Here is a 14,953-nt window from a genome sequence, read left to right as displayed (position 1 = left end):
AGCTCTTTCATCATCTTATTGTTCAAGTTAGATCCATTATCAGTAATGATCTTGTCTGGCACACCATAACAGCATATGAGTTGATTCTTGATAAACTTCACAACCACCTGCCTGGTCACATTTTCATATGATGCCGCTTCAACCCACTTGGTGAAGTAATCAATTGCTACGAGAATAAACCTGTGACCGTTGGACGCTTTCGGCTCTATCATGCCAATCATGTCAATTCCCCACATAGAGAAAGGCCATGGTGATGAAATCGCATTCAGAAGTGTCAGGGGAATATGAATCTTATCCGCATAAATCTGACATTTATGGCATTTCTTCACATATTTGCAGCAATCAGACTCCATTGTCAGCCAATAGTAGCCTGCTCTCAACATCTTCCTAGCCATGGCATGTCCATTGGAATGAGTACCAAATGAACCCTCATGGACTTCAGTCATCAATAGGTTTGCTTCGTGTCTATCCACACATCTGAGCAGAACCATGTCAAAATTCCTCTTATAAAACACATCGCCATTGAGGTAGAAACTTCCTGATAATCTCCTCAAAGTCTTTCTATCTTTAACAGATGCCCCAGGAGGGTAAATCTGACTCTGAAGAAAACATTTGATATCATAATACCATGGCTTATCATCTTTTACTTCTTCAACTGCAAAGACATGAGTTGGTCTATCCAAGCGCATCACAGTGATATTGGGAACCTCATTCCAGAGTCTCACCACGATCATCGAAGCAAGCGTAGCAAGTGCATCTGCCATCCGATTCTCATCTCGAGGAATATGATGGAAGTCAACCTCAGTAAAGAACGTTGAAATCCTCCTCGCATAATCTCTATATGGGATGAGGCCAGGCTGATTCGTCTCTGTCATACGGTGAACTGACTTTATGTGTTTTTGCTTTGGAAAGCAAATGTCGCGGTTAGCAAGAGTCGCCACCGACTTTTCTTTTATCCAATAAGGAAAGGTGGAAAAGAACAGGAAAGACCTTAATTAGATTTTGGGTTCGGGAGGTACATTATACAAAGGGAAGGTGTTAGCACCCTTTGTATCCATGGTTATCCATGGGCTCTTAATTGCTTGATCACTTATATTATTTTTCTTGTCTGAAAAAGTGTTCGTGAATTGTTTAGAAAATGCTTGTAGAAAACTATCGCTAAATCAGTCCAGGTGTGGATGTTAGAGCTCTCGAGCTGATAATACCATTCCAACTGTGTGCCAGATAGACTCTCTTGGAAGAAATGGATCCATAGTTTCCTATCAGTGGTATACGGCTGAATCTTTCTCACATAAGCTCTCAGATGCATCTGAGGACAAGACGCACCATCGTACTTAGTGAAAGTGGGGATCTTGAATTTGCGAGGAATGACCACATCAGAGACCAGTCCCAAGCTTTCGAAATCCAAACCGGGCGCCTTCTGACCCTCCATAGCTAGCATACGTTCTTCCAGCAACTTGTACTTGCCATCTCTTGGAGAGTACTGTTCCTTCTCATAATCTTCATCGTCATCCTCAGAGTTGAAGAGATCGACATCCTCTTCTCCTGAATCATTTTCTGTCTCCTCTTCTTGATCCTTCGGAAGTCTAATCTTGACTCCCGCAGCCTGTCCTTTAAGCCTTCTTCCCAGGTTAATGTAACTCACAGGTTTCTTGTCTTTCTTCTTCTCGAGCAAGAGAGCCTTCAGTTCTTCCTGCCCCTTGGATAAGCTCAGCATCATCTCCTGGAATTGAGCATTCTGAGCCTGGAGATCTTTGACAGTTTGTTCGAGAGCCATTTTTCTGTTTGCAATAGGAAGACCGTGAGAACATAGATCCTTTAGAATACCCGTTATGCAATGTTATGTCATGCTATGCAATGTATGAAATGTTTTCAAGGACTTTTGGAATTTAACTTTGCGTAAACCACCAAAAAGAGGGAAACTTTTATTAATAATTTTTTTAATCAATGTTCATTACAAAAGGAAATAATAAAAATACAATGAAAGCTCAAATCTCCCAGGGACGGCTTCTTTTCGGACGAAGATATGTATTGAGTCTTCGTTCCTCATTAAGCTGGCTGGTGAGTTCTAACACTTTCTTCCTTTCAGCACAGAACTGAGCTTCAAAAGTATCCCTTTCCTCCCTCAACTGGATCCAGGATCTCTTCAACTCTTCAACATCGGTAGGCATATCTGGATAAGGAATGATCTGAGAAGTGCCTCCTTCAGCTTCTGGTTCAACAATCAGTGGTCCGACTGCAAGATATGGCATGCCAAGTTCACGAGCTCTTGCGTGTACCCATCTGAGATAAGGTTCCATAGGAATAGAGTTTTTCGGTCCTAAAGTACTTCTTTTTACCATGCCCCAAGCTCGTACAAATCTTTGACGGAGACCTTGGGAATCGTTGTCATAGTCAAACGTTGTGCCTTGGATAATTATTTCATGTGGACCGTCTCTTCGAGCATAACCAAACTGGCGTAGGGCTAAAGCTGGGTTATAAGTAATACCTCCTCTTATCCCCAGGAGTGGTACGTTAGGGAATTCTCCACAACGGTCGATGATGATAACATTTCCTTCGAGATGAGGACACCAACGGATGTCTGAATGGGAGAGCGACATTATCCTTTGAGACCATTTCAGATTTTGCTCATTCTTCAAGACTGATTGAGGAAGGTGCGAAATAAACCACCTAGACAATAAAGGTATGGAGCACATGAGAGTCCCTTGCCTTTTCATAGTACGAGTGTGAAGGGAATGCAAAATGTCTCCAAGCAAGGTAGGCACAGGGTTATGAGTGAGAAATATCTTAACGGCATTCATATCTACGAATTGGTCTGGATTAGGAAATAACACCAAACCATAGATTAGTAATGCTAGAACGTCTTCGAAAGCATGGACATTCATAACCTTTAAGAATTCTCGGGCCTTATTTATCAGAAACTTGGCAAGTAAACCCCTAACTCCACTTCTTGTTACCCAATTGGTTTCAATATCGGACTTTGTCATGTGTAAAGCCGCGGCAACTTCTTCAGACTTCGGAATCTTTTCTAAACCACTGAAAGGTGTTTGATCAAGGATAGGTATCCCAAGCATCCTGGAGAATTCTTCTAATGTGGGTACCAACTGATAATCTGGGAAGGTGAAGCAATGATGTTTAGGATTGAAGAACTGGAATAAAACCCTCATCATATCCTCTTTGAAACCAGTGGTAACCAAATTGAGGAGAGAACCATGTTTCTTGATGAACTGAGCATGATCGGAAAGTTTTGACACTAGATCCTTGAGTTGAGGAGAGATCGCTACAAGATTGATCCGGATGGTCTTCCTGGAAGCCATAACCTGTTTAACGAAGCAAAGCTAAATCCCTAAGTCCTTGAAGTGGTTAGTACAAGGTTATGACGTTATGATGTTATGATGTTATGATGTTATGATGTTATGATGTTATGATGTTATGATGTTAAATAAATAACAAGCACAAACAAGTCACACAACAATCATCCTTAGGTTTTAAGGCCTGCATGAGTTCCATAGGTAAATACCCTCCCCACTGAAGTTTGGTTGGTTCAAACTGTCCTAGAATAGTAACCGGGTTCTAGAAGGATCTCCAATCATTGACCTTCCTTTAAGTCCACTTCAGTGCAACACCAAGTGGTTGACCAAAGCTTCCCTAAAGTCCAATCTCAAAGAGTGTAGTATCGAGTCTCAACCAACTCCAGTCGGAACCGAAGTCAGTTATCTCACTACTTTCTAATGGCTAGGATGAGTCAATTAGGGTTCTAAAGGTCTGGTTAATGCTTTGATGACACCACGCGGAAGCCAAATTTTTTCTCAAGTAAACATGAGGAACATCAGGACATCCAAAGTGTCACATTAACCGTAGCCATCATTTTGACCATTCCAGTATACGCCGGATAATCGTGATGATCTTTTGCTACTTACCTAAGGTACACTAGATCCGGGTGTAGGATCTTTCACTCAAGCATAAAATACCCAAGCAATCCCTTAAAAGTAAATCAGACAATTTGAATAAGTGATCTTGTTTTTAAGGTAACCTCTCTTTTTAAGGATCCCTAGCAGAGTCGCCAGTTCTGTCATACGGTGAACTGACTTTATGTGTTTTTGCTTTGGAAAGCAAATGTCGCGGTTAGCAAGAGTCGCCACCGACTTTTCTTTTATCCAATAAGGAAAGGTGGAAAAGAACAGGAAAGACCTTAATTAGATTTTGGGTTCGGGAGGTACATTATACAAAGGGAAGGTGTTAGCACCCTTTGTATCCATGGTTATCCATGGGCTCTTAATTGCTTGATCACTTATATTATTTTTCTTGTCTGAAAAAGTGTTCGTGAATTGTTTAGAAAATGCTTTGAAAAAGAGAATTTAACTTTGTAATGATTCTCGTATGAATGTATACAAAGTGGTTATCTCGTTTAGTTTTGAAAATGGTTTAGAAAAATATAACTCAGTAATGATTCTAGTATGAATGTATACCAAGTGGTGATTTTCCAGTATTTGTGAAGTGTGAAAAGTATTTTTAAATTAGTAGGAAGCAATTAAGAGTTATACCTACCCAAGGTCTTGATGGGCATTTCCTATCCTTGTGAGGGTAAAACCGTCCTTATTATTGAGAAATAAGTAGTTTTATCCTTTGGATATAAAAGGGTCATCGTAGGGTCATCGATTGGTCATTGAAAGCAACGGTTGTAAGGATACCTTAGCATTCGAAGGGACTATCATCACTTAACCGTAGGCTACACCGAAGGGTCATCGAGGGACAAAATCATATATTCGAAGGCAACATCCGAGGGACTATGATTTATTTTAGAGGGACATGATGATTTAATCGAAGGGTCTTGGCTAAGGGTATCCCCACATTCGCGGGACATGACCGTAATACCGTAAGGCAACAAAGAGAGGTCGAAGATCGCATATTTAAAGGCAAAGTTTTACAATTAATTAGATAGCCGTAATCGATTAAGTAATTAGGTCCACATTAAAATCGATGAAATCAATACATTAAAATCAGCTAGGTAATTTAGGATGAATCTCCACATTAAAATTAAGTAATTCAGAATCCATCTCCATAAGGGTATCCCACACATAAAGTGGAATACCTAGCCGGCCGTTTCCTCGGGAATATGTAAGCCTTTACACAATTCAGCACACGGGTTAGAACATCGAGATAAAGTACAATTGAAAATTGCACCACAAAATAAACACAACAGTCATAAAGTCAGGCCAAATAATGCAGAATTATAATAAATCTTGATTAGATAAACATAAGGCAGAACAGAAAAGAAACAAAACAGCCACTGTCTCGTTCGCTCCTGCTTCGCCTAGCGAAGACTTAGCGAGTGCTCGCTGCAGGCTCGCTTAGCGATGTGCTAGCGAGCGGCTACGGGTTTTGAGTTTGATAGCAGCATGATCTCCGGCACCCTGGACTTTATGGCATTTAATTACAGGAATATCATGGACAAACATTCAGGATATTCAGGCATACTTAAATTCACATGTGAAATCAAATTACATATCCGAAAATTTGATCATGATGCCTTATGTACGTAGAGATTACCGATTAAAAGCATAAAACAGTAGTGATGCGCAAACCTGTTTGCAACTGAGCTGCGATATTGAAGGGACTGACCACTCTTGGTATCGGATGGAGTTGGACGGAGGTAAACCTTTCTGCAGATGGATTGCCTGCAGGGTTTCCTTTAGGGTTGCTCTGAATTCTCTTGGTTAGCCTCCAAGGTTTGATTGTTAGGGTTCCAGTTTGTCTCCTTCTGTCCGTCTTCGTTCTCCCTTTTTCTGACTGAAGCTTGGCTATTTATAATGCTCTTGTTGTGACCTAATGGGCTCAGAATGAAGCCCAGAATTTCTGGTGTTCGCAAGCTTCGCTAGGCGAGTATTGTAGCGAAGGGTTCGCTAGGCGAAGGTTTTGCTCGCCTAGCGAGCATGACAGTATGGGTCTTTTTCTGGATTGGGCCATTTGTGAGCTGGGTCCTTGCTCCTTTAAGGTCAATGTCTTGAACAATAAGTGGGAGTGCCTTGAAAAATGTCTTATAATATTAACGGGCAAATTTTGGGGTATGACAGTCTCCCATTCACCCTTAATCTGATTAACAACAAGAGCCGAATCACCATATACATCAAGATGCTTGATCCTAAGATCAACACATTCTTCCAATCCCATAATACAGGCCTCATATTCTGCCATATTATTCGTACATTTGAAAGTTAGCCTTGCTGTAAGAGGAAAATGTGTGCCCTGAGGAGTAATAATCACTGCCCCAATACCATTTCCGTATTGATTTACAGCTCCATCAAACACCATGCTCCATCGGGAACCAGGCTCTGGCCCTTCATCGAGCGTAGGCTCATCGCAATCTTTCATTTTCAAATACAAAATCTCCTCATCTGGGAAGTCATACTGAACTGACTAATAATCCTCAATTGGTTGATGTGCCAAGTGGTCAGCCAAGATACTACCTTTGATAGCTTTCAGAGCTCGATACTCAATATCATACTCAGACAACATCATCTGCCAACGGGCAATCCTCCCAGTTAAAGCAGGCTTCTCAAAGATATACTTGATTGGATCCATTTTGGATATTAACCAAGTCGTATGATTTAACATATATTGGCGTAAGCGCTTAGCAGCCCAAGCCAAAGCACAACATGTTTTCTCAAGCATCGAATATCGAGACTCACAATCGGTGAACTTCTTACTCAGATAGTAGATGGCATATTCTTTCTTCCCTAATTCATCTTGCTGACCTAGTACACAACCCATTGAGTCTTCAAGAACTGTCACATACATAATCAATAGTCTCCCTTCCACAGGCGGAGACAGAATCGGAGGCTCAGACAGATACTCTTTAACACTGTCAAAGGCTTTTTGGCAATCCTCGGTCCAATCATGACGCTTGATCGGTCACCATTTCCATTGAATTCCCACCTTTTATCCGACATACTTTCATCACTTTGGTAAGATTTGTGGTTGTTTTTAGTTGTTTTAAAGTCATTTAACATGTTTCGTTAGTTTATTATTGCATTGCATTTTGTTACATGTTTGTGTCAAAAAGTCTCTTTTATGCTTTGATTTGGTAGTGTTAGTGTTGCAGGTTGTTCCATAGGTTCAAAAGGACTAATAGCTGAGTGTTGGATGCTCCGGAAGGCCAAAATATGAAGATGCAGCAGGTCAACACGGGCTCCCGTGTACATCAACACGGCCCGTGTTGTTTGCCAAGAAGGAGCACTCAAAGAGGTAAAACAGAGGGTTAACACGAGCACCCGTGTACATCAATACGGCCTGTGTTGATGCCTCTGTAGCTTGCTCTAAAAATACAACTTTTGAAGAGCAACACGGGCACCCGTGTGAATCCACACGACCCGTGTGGATGGGCGCGACTGAGAAATTCTACTTTATGTTGTGTGGATCTGCCATGTTCATTAAGGGTATTTTGGACTTTTTGCTGGGAGAAAAAACCATCTGAGGCTATTAGAAGACTTTGGAGAGAAAGAGAAAGGGACTTTTTGGACGTACGAGAAAAAACATTGCATTGGAGAATATAGCTACTACGGAGGATTTAAAGACGGCGAGATTCAAGGGCATCAATCATTGAAGATCAAAATCTCCTAATTCTTTGTAATATTTAATTTCCACACTATGATTTCTTTGAATACTATGAGAGGCTAAACCCCCCAATGCTAGGGGGTGGTCCTGATTTGATCTGATGTTATGAATTCTAACCATGGATTTTCGTATTACTATGTTACGTATTTCAATTCAATTGTGTGATGTTATTATGCTTTTGTATCGAACAAATACAATTAGATATATGACTATCAATAACAGGATTGTGATTGTTAGGGTTTTCATACAATTGGGTTTATAATTGCATCACCTAGGACTAGGAACTTTTGTAAATCACCATAAACCTTGATATTATTTATGATTAAAACCAATGATTAGTTGAATGGACATTTGAGTAAGAATTGGTAGTTTAATAGTTTCTTCATTAAGGACTTAAGGAAGAACATTCTGAGGTTAGGTAATTGAATGTTTCATGTGTATTGAGGAAATCTTGACTTTGTAGCGGGGTATTCGTTACCATTAGAGATATTGACTAAATCCAAGGTAAATCATACAAGTCGAGTCGCCATCGCACTTCTATTTATCCAAAGGAATGGTTAGAAAGCGAACAAAAACCTAAAAGTTTTATCGAATCAAAAACTAGTAAAAATGTCAGAGATCTGGGTAAGGGGGTTGGTTATGCAATGGGAAGGTGTTAAGCACCCAAAGCATCCTAGGTATTCCTAGGGAGCCCTTTTCACATTTGTTGCAAAGGTTGTTGTTTTTTTTTGAAAATATATTTGTGCAAACATGATTGAAGGGATGAGAAAAGCGTGTATGTTTATCTAATGTACTACTTACTAAAAGAAGGGTCAAAAGAAAATGACTCGCACGGACGTCGCATCCACTGCATACGTATCTCATCTGAATCTGAGAATCAGAGTCCTCGTAGCTCGGCTACCTATGGGTTAAAGAGGAGTGTGCTCGCTAAGACATCGCGTCTTATGCCTACGTATCTCATCTGGGATGAAAATCAGAGCAAAATGTAGTTCGACTAACTACGGGGTAAGGGTTGTGTTTTGGGGTGAACGACGTTACTACGCAATTTACCGGATGCTCGGCCTTTGGAGACTTACTCGCCTGTAGTAGAAGGAGATAACGTGTTCTTAGGAGAAGAAAAATCAATGAGTTTGGGGTGTTTAGGGATGCTCATGCAAAAAGGCAGTCCTAGATGAAGGAACCGCGCTACCTTAAATGACATGCCACGAGAGGCTATACGAAACCTAAGAAATCGGTAACATGCGGGAAAAGTAAAGGGATCGAGAGATCTACCGTACGGATAAAGATCCGAAGTAACAACAATTAGATAAATAAGAAACCCCAAAGACTCTTCCAAACTAAACACCATCAAAGAAAGCGAGTCAGTACAGGTAATCGGAATAGACCTCCAGGTGGTACCCCACAAATAAAGTGGAACACCAGGCAAGCTATCCCTGCAAGAGTATGTGAGCTCTCACAAAACAAAAGTCAACAAACAGGTTAGAGAAACAAGATAGGGTAATCAAGAGTTGCCCCTAAATCAAAATGTAACCACATGAATCATGCCATTAAAATTCACAAAAAGCTCACAAAAAGCAACCAAGGGTGGGAGGCCTAAACCTCTTGTCAAACACATGCATCAAAAGGGTATCAAATTCACCCATAATACCTCATACATTCAGAGCATTCAAATTAAAAGCATAAAGTAATGGGAATAAGGCAAACCTGACTGGAGAGATCGAATGAAATTGAATTGCCCGGTTGGGTTTGCAAAGCAATCTTAGGGTTTATATGTGAATGAATTGGTTCTTTGTAGATGAGTTCCCTTCAGTCTCTCGAGGTTGCTCTGAACTCTGTCAGCTATTCTCTCACTATCTTTTTCCCTGCTAGGGTAATAGGAATATAATTCCTTTTGTTTCACTAAAACTCTGAATTTATAACCTGATTTTTGTGGACCTGTGGGCTCAAATGAGAGAGGCCCAAGTCCAAAATTTTTCTGTTATATTTTATTTATTTATTTATTTATTTTCGTTCTTTTTTTTTTTAAACACGTGGGCTTCGCCTAGCGAGCATGACAGTTCAAGAAATTCCTCTGAGCGTAGGTGATTCTGGTGGCTTTTCTTGGGACTCGCTAGGCGACTCATTCTGCTCGCCTAGCGAGCATGACAGCTCATGAACAAACTTTTGCTCCTTCAAGATTAACGTTTTGACTGACGAGTAGACCCCATTTGAACCTGTTGGAAGTATCTCAAGTCATTCCCTTGTGTTGACTGATCATCTAAATAGAACCCACAAAGTGTCTTGGATGATACTCAAGCTTCAAACAAAAGATGTTAGTGACACATTTTTGTGCTTTTGGTTAGTAAACAAAAGTAAGAGAAACAATGATGTATAATTCAAGCATGCTTGGTGATCTCAAACCAGTCACAAGGAGTCCCACCCAAAGGCAAAGGGAACCAAGATGCTAAAGATCCTTGAGGCAATGCAAATGCAATGTTATGATGCCATGAGGGATGTTAGGGTCAAAATTGGGGTCTTACAGACTTGAATTCATAACTAGTTAAATCAACCACTCACCCTAGCATGTTTCATCTTAATCAATTATTCTTTACTATCTTTTTGTGTTTATTGTTATAAATTCCCAAAACCAACCAAACCATTGTGTTTTTGTTCAAATAGAATCAGAAGTAAAATAAGTATTTCCTACGCAATCCCTGAGATCGATACTTGGGAATAAAACTCCTTAAAACTACATCGGTAAAAATAGTACACTTGCTATTTTTCCGACCAAGTTTTTGGCGCCGTTGCCGGGGATTTCCAAAATACCTATTTTAATTTTTATTCTATTGAAATTTTGTTGCTCGTCAACCAAAATTTTATTTGTGACAACCTTGTTATTCAATTCTAATATTTGTCTAACTTGTTTATGTGAGGTAAGGCCTCAACGTATTTTTCTTTTGACGCAGATTCAGAAAGAACTCTTCGCGCTAGACTGCACAAGCTAAGCGAGAAAAACTAGAAATAGCAGAAAAAGCGGAGGAGAAAGTTGTTTCAGTGCACTCAGAGAATTCAGAGATGCAAGTGATATAGCAATAGGGGCAGTCTTGGGGCAAAGAAGAGACAAACTCCTGCACGTGATCTATTATGCCAGCCATGTGTTGAATCCAGCTCAGATGAATTATGCAACCACAGAGAAGGAGCTACTGGTTGTGGTGTATGCCTTTGACAAATTCAGGTCATACTTGTTGGGAACAAAGGTAATTGTTTATACGGACCATGTTGCTTTGAAATATCTTTTTTCTAAACAGGACTCGAAGCCAAGGCTGCTCGGGTGGATTTTGCTGTTGCAAGAATTTGATCTAGAAATTCGAGACAAAAAGGGGTGTCAAAACACAGTTGCTGACCACCTATCTCGAATGTCCCCGATAGAAGAGACTGAAGAAGAACACCCAATCAAGGATGAGTTTATTGATGAACGAATCCTCGCTGTGGTGGGTGTTCCATGGTTTGCCGATTACGCAAACTATCTGGTAGGTGGCATAATTCCTGAAGACTTTGATTATAACAAAAAGAAAAAGTTTCTTCATGATTGCAGGTTCTATTTGTGGGACGAACCATTCTTGTATAAGAAAGGGGTAGACGGACTGATTCGTCGATGTGTCCCGGAAGAAGATCAAAATGAAGTCTTAAAAGCTTGTCATGATTCAGATTATGGGGGACATTTTAGTGGAGATAGGACAGTCGCAAAAGTCCTCCAGTCGGGGTTGTACTGGCCTACTTTGTTTAAAGATGCCCAAGTCATAGTGAAGGAATGTGACAGATGCCAAAGGACAGGGAATATTTCTAGGAGAAATCAGATGCCCCAAAAGGGCATGCTTGAAGTGGAATTATTTGATGTTTGGGGGATTGACTTTATGGGGCCGTTTCCACCCTCATTTGGGAAGAATTATATTCTGGTAGTTGTGGACTACGTCTCAAAATAGGTGGAAGTTGTTGCCCTCCCTACTAATGATGCGAGAGTAGTGGTAAACTTTCTCAAGCAAAACATCTTCTCTAGGTTTGGTGTGCCAAGGGCACTTATCAGTGATGGAGGGTCACATTTCTTAAATAAGCTCATGGAGAACTTATTGAAGAAGTATAATGTGAAGCACAAGATTGCCACTCCGTATCATCCTCAAACGAGTGGGCAAGTTGAAGTGTCCAATAGACAAATAAAACAGATTTTGGAAAAGACAGTGAGTGCTTCAAGAAAAGATTGGGCGATCAAATTAGATGACGCACTATGGGCGTACAGAACCGCCTTCAAAACCCCAATCGATATGTCTCCTTATCAACTAATTTATGGTAAGGCTTTTCATCTCCCTCTGGAATTAGAGCACAAAGCCTTTTGGGCATCCAAGTTCTTGAATTGTGATCTTGCAAAAGCCGGTGAATCCCGAATTCTTCAACTTCACGAGTTAGAAGAATTTCGTAATCAGGCCTATGAGAATGCAAAGATCTACAAGGAGCAAACAATGAAGTGGCATGATCAGAGAATCATTAAGAAAGACTTCTGGGAAGGACAACTGGTTTTGTTGTTCAATTCTAGGCTCAAGTCGTTTCCTGGCAAATTGAAATCAAGATGGTCCGGGCCATTTGTTGTGCATAAGGTATCTCTCCACGGAGCGATAGAAATCAAGAATCAAACCAATGGGGATATATTCAAGGTGAATGGCCAGAGGTTAAAGCCCTATTACATAGGCCAAGAATCTGGATTGATTGACCATGTGTGTCTCACCTAATGAGGTGGACGACCGTCGAGCCATGCGACGTTAAACGAAGCGCTCCGTGGGAGGCAACCCACGCGTTTGATTTATAATTTATTTTGTTTTTCTTTTTCTTTGTATGTGCTAAAATTTTGTTGTAGGTGAGGAGGAGAATTAGAAGGGAAAAGTCACAAACACCTCAAAATGGAAGGAAACCACACAAGTGCAGTAAAACAACAAAACAATTTTCAAATGTTGAGGGAGCCAGATTAGCAACACGGGCGCCTATGTTGATCAACATGGCCCGTGTTGATTGCCTTGAACCAAAGAAGTGGGCGTGTGCAGAAAGGAAAAACCAAATCACCAACACGGGCACCCGTGTAGATGCACACGGCCCGTGTTGTTTTGTACGGGATGGTTTTTTGAATTTTTTGAATTTTTTTGTTTTAAGTGGTGGGACCCACTTGACTTATAACTCATCTCCACCACTTATCCTTCATTATTCTGGTTTTACAAGACTCTCATCCTCTCTTCCTCCATTGTTAACCTAGCCTCCACCACCAAAAGCTTCACTTTTCACCATTATAAACTCCATAAAACCACATCTCTCTTTCACAAAAACTGTTCTACTTTTCGTCCTCTACGTAGTGACGGTGACCGTTTTTACTAATTAGTTATTTGGGTTTTGAGATATTTTGTAGGTACCCATTATGCCCCCGAAGAGAGCAAGCAAAGGAAAGGTTGTGGCCACATCTTCCAGGCCAAAGCAACGTGCGAGACGCAACCCGAATGCACATGGCATTCTGTTTGAGGAACCGGGTCACCATGAAAGGTATGCGATACTTGCTCAACGAAGACTCATTCCTACAAGATATATGTGTGATACAACACTAGATGATCTAGGATTAAAGGAAGAAGTGCATCGAATGTTTCACAATATAGGTATGCTAGAATTTATGCAATTTGAAGCACCGACTTTTGCACGCATCACTCTTGAATTTTTTAGCACTGTTGAGTTTAAGATGAGACACAGGTGGACTGGTTCCGAAATGGAGTTTTATGGTCAATTGACTTTCAGATTGTTTGATGAAGACCATGAGTTGTCTGTGGAGGAACTTGGGGGGATTCTGAGACTTCCAGTATCTGGACCCGGAGCACCCCCAGACACTTTTTCAGCGGTTGATTTCTTGAGGGCCATTACTGGTAAAAATGGCTACAATCCGAGTTCTGGTAAGGCTTCTGGGATTCATTGAAGGAGAATTACGGTCCAAAACGCAGCGGAAATTAAAATTTTCTCCTTTAGAGATCCTTACGAATGGTCATGATCAGTGATAGAATATTTACCTCTTGTGACGACTGAAACCTTTGTAGCAGATCTCTTGTGACAATCAAAACCTTTGATGCAGATCCACGGAGCGATCACGAACGTTGAACGATGACAACGTCTCTACTCATTCCACACGAACGGGTTCCTTCAATCTCAGTGCTAGCTGGTACGAATGAAGGCTTTGAGTGAGAGAGAGAGAGAGAGAGTGAAAACGAAAAGAATGCAACCACAATATTTGCTTCTGCACAAGGGTTCTATTTATAGAACCACTTGTGTGGGCTTCAAGCTAAAAGCCCACTTAAGTGTATTTTGGCCCATATCTTATAATATGCCCAAAATCACTTAAGCTCATGGTACCTTACCATATTTCGTATTCTACTCAAGTACATCGTACCTTACGATGCTCTATAACTTACTTAAGGGCACCGTACCTTACGGTATTCCTTAGTTACTCTATCTCTCATCAATCCGTCCTTTGTGTGTGACCCTGTAGGTTTTCGTGACGTTGGCAATTATATTAAATCACGCATTTAACATAATAAACAGTGAGCGGTATCTAGCAACACATCACTTCTACCCAAGACACGAAAATGTCATGTGATCTGACAATTCCTTCTGTGATAATACTTATGTGTATAATTACCCTTTTGCCCTTATGTCTATATTGAACACAAGGTATAGACCGTGTCATCCTTGTACAGTTCAATATTGGGCCCATAGACATTTATCCTGTTATGCAGGATGGGCAAATTCCATCTAGGTCACTCATGTCCCTTAGCATGCTTTGTGGAGTACCCATCAATTGTCTTTATGGTTATCCAGTTACGGACAATGTTGGATCAGCAATAAAGCACTCGACTCTACATCTAGGATCCATAGTGGTTTCAGGTCGAAGAGTGGAATACACTATTATCACCATGAGAATAACTTATGACACCTTGCATAACTTTCTATATAGTATTCTCATAGCGGGTCAATCCGGTATAAATATTACTCCTAATATTCATACCTATGTTTAAGACTTGATAACTCTTTATCCATGATCCATGAGATGTGATCATCAGTCTACAAACATAATAGTCTTAATGCTTTAATGTTATCCCACTTCACACTAAAGCTCGACTACGGATACTTTAGGAATAGTGTCCTTATGTTTAATGTGTTCTCATGATTAAGTCACACTTAATACATTAAACGGACTATCTATTCCAGGGACTTTATTAATCAACCATAATAAAGAGAATGCCTTTTATTATTCGATACAAGTACCAAAATGTATTGGCCTCTA

The sequence above is a fragment of the Lathyrus oleraceus genome, chromosome 5, assembly GCF_024323335.1.
Source record: "Lathyrus oleraceus cultivar Zhongwan6 chromosome 5, CAAS_Psat_ZW6_1.0, whole genome shotgun sequence".
NCBI lineage: Eukaryota > Viridiplantae > Streptophyta > Magnoliopsida > Fabales > Fabaceae > Lathyrus > Lathyrus oleraceus.
This window is presented reverse-complemented; position numbering follows the sequence as displayed.